We start from the raw sequence: 2,500 nt of genomic DNA, 5'->3' as shown, positions 1-2,500 counted from the left end.
GAAGTCTCGATGTTGGTGTTGTTATCCCTTAACCCTTTCACCGCCAAGCTCGCATTTATGCACAGGTGTGGTAGAGGACCCATGTCACTGAAAGGTGACCATTCATTGGTCTGTTATCCATGAACCTACTGCTTTTACTGGTCGGTGTTAGAATAGGCCATATTTTCTATACACCGCAGAGGGAATCCCCAGCTATTCTTAGCCACTGTCTTTTCTGTGTTTCTAGCACAAGGAATTTTGTATTCTAAATTGACTGGCGGTGAAAGGGTTAATGCGATACTACATTATGATTTCAGTGTTGATCTTTCTTCAACTCATCATGATGTCGTTGTTGTTAACCCTTGACGAGATACTCAATCACTGTGTCAATGTTGTTCTTTCTTCAATTCGTCATGATGTTTTTGTAAGCCCTTAATCCTTTCACCGCCAGTCAATTTATTTAGAGAACAAAATTCCCTTGTGGTATAAACACAGAAAAGACAGTGGCTAAATATAGCTGGGGATTCTCCTTGCGATGTATAGAAAATATGGCCTATCCTACCACCGAACATTAAGAGCAGTAGGTTCATGGATAACAGACCAATGACTGGTCACCTTTCAGTGACATGGGTCCTCTACCACGCCTGTGCATAAATGCGAGCTTGGCGGTGAAAGGGTTAACGCGAAAATGAATTACGATTTTAGTGTTGATCTTTCTTCAGATCGTCTCGATGTTGTTGTTACTACCCCTTGACGAGATACTGAGTTACTACCCCTTGACGAGATACTGAATTACGATGTCAATGCTCATCTTTCTCCAGCTCGTCCCGAGTTTGTTGTTACTCGATTGTGGTTGTCGTTAGCCCTCGATGCGATTCTGAATTACTATATCAATTTTGATCATTGTTCAGTTCGTCTTGATGCCGTTGTTGTTACCCCATGAAGCGATTCTGAATCATGATTTCAATGCTCATCTTTCTTCAGCACGTCTCGAGTTTGTTGTTACTCGATTGTGGTTGTCGTTAGCCCTCGATGCGATTCTGAGCTACTATATCAATTTTGATCATTCTTTAGTTCGTCTTGATGCCGTTGTTGTTACCCCATGAAGCGATTCTGAATCATGATTTCAATGCTCATCTTTCTTCAGCACGTCACACAATGTTGGCGTGGTTGTCCCTTGACGCGTCAACTCTCCTGTTGGGAGGGGCGGTGCTGCTGGCTCTGCTGTGCTGGGTGTCCACCAGACGACCCTCAGGACTGCCCCCGGGCCCTGGACTCGCCCTGCCCCTGCTAGGACACCTGCACCTGCTGGCCAAGGACCCGCGGCCCCAGTTCTGGGCCTGGAGGCGACGATACGGGGATGTGTTCAGTCTGTACCTCGGGGGGAAGTTGGTGGTGGTTCTGGCCAGCTACTCAGCCATCCGTGAAGCCCTTGTTACCTTGGCTGATGCCTTCTCTGACCGTCCTCGCACCTTTTTCACGGACGATATCGTTCGTAACACAGGTGTGATTCCTTTTTGAACACCCTTTGCTGTATTAGAAATGAAATGGAATACTAATGTTGTGCTGAATTTAAAACCAAATAAAAGAAACTATACGGTGTTAGACATTTCAAGTAATCACAGCTAGAAAAAAAAGAAAAGAAAAAAAAAACCACCCTGAGGGAAAGAACATGTATTTAAGTCACCACAAGAGTTCCAGTTTCAGGTTCAAGGAGGGGTCAAATCGCACATGCTGTAAAAACAGTATCAGTATCAGTAGCTCCAGGAGGCGTCACTGCGTTCGGTCAAATCCATATACGCTACACCACATCTGCCAAGCAGATGCCTGACCAGCAGCGTAACCCAACGCGCTTTGTCAGGCCTTGAGAAAAAATAAATAAATAAAAAATAAAATAAAATAATTAATTAATCAATCTAAAAATTAATAGTAACAATAATAAAAAATAAAAAAATAAATAAATACATAAAATAAGTAAAAAGCAACAACAAAGGAGCAGACGCCTGACCCTGACATGAACCCAGCGCGCTGCTCAGGCCTTGAGGTCCTAGACCTGTACAAAACAGAATAGGTTTGTCTAAAACATTTATGTCAAATGAAATAATGAAGAAAAGAAAGAAAATGAATTAAAAAAAGAATTCACCATGCGAATAAGATCAAGAACAAAGTCCTTCGTTGTCAGCTGTAAACAATAGATGATACTGTGTCATCATCATGTGTTCTGTTGGCGTGATTTGATTGCTGGCTGACATTTCAAATCTTGGGGCTTTATTTAGAAATAATTATGTGTTTTCTAATATCAGCTGACGAGATTCAAGAACATGACAGAAGAATTGAGACTATGACAGTAATAAAACAGCGAAATGATCCAAAACTGAAAATAAATCACAGAGAGAGAGAGAGAGAGAGAGAGAGGCGGGGGAACTATCGTATTTGTGACAGTACTGATAAGTACGAGCTATTACTGTTAAGAGTTTCCTTTCCTTTCATGGCATGAAATAAAACACATACTTACTGACTA

General features: G+C 42.0%; 1 pseudogene across 1 annotated transcript in view; it reads left to right on the top strand.

The window, feature by feature from the left end:
• The window catches only part of LOC143295767 (cytochrome P450 2B6-like), a 19,291-nt pseudogene that overhangs the window by 1,370 nt on the left and 15,421 nt on the right, over positions 1-2,500 (top strand). The window contains exon 2 of the transcript XR_013057074.1: positions 1,127-1,483. The product of XR_013057074.1 is annotated as a cytochrome P450 2B6-like (transcript). The remainder of the gene's footprint in view (positions 1-1,126; positions 1,484-2,500) is intronic.

This window comes from Babylonia areolata, chromosome 21 (genome assembly GCF_041734735.1).
Source record: "Babylonia areolata isolate BAREFJ2019XMU chromosome 21, ASM4173473v1, whole genome shotgun sequence".
NCBI classification, from domain to species: Eukaryota; Metazoa; Mollusca; class Gastropoda; order Neogastropoda; family Buccinidae; genus Babylonia; species Babylonia areolata.
This window is presented reverse-complemented; position numbering and strand designations above follow the sequence as displayed.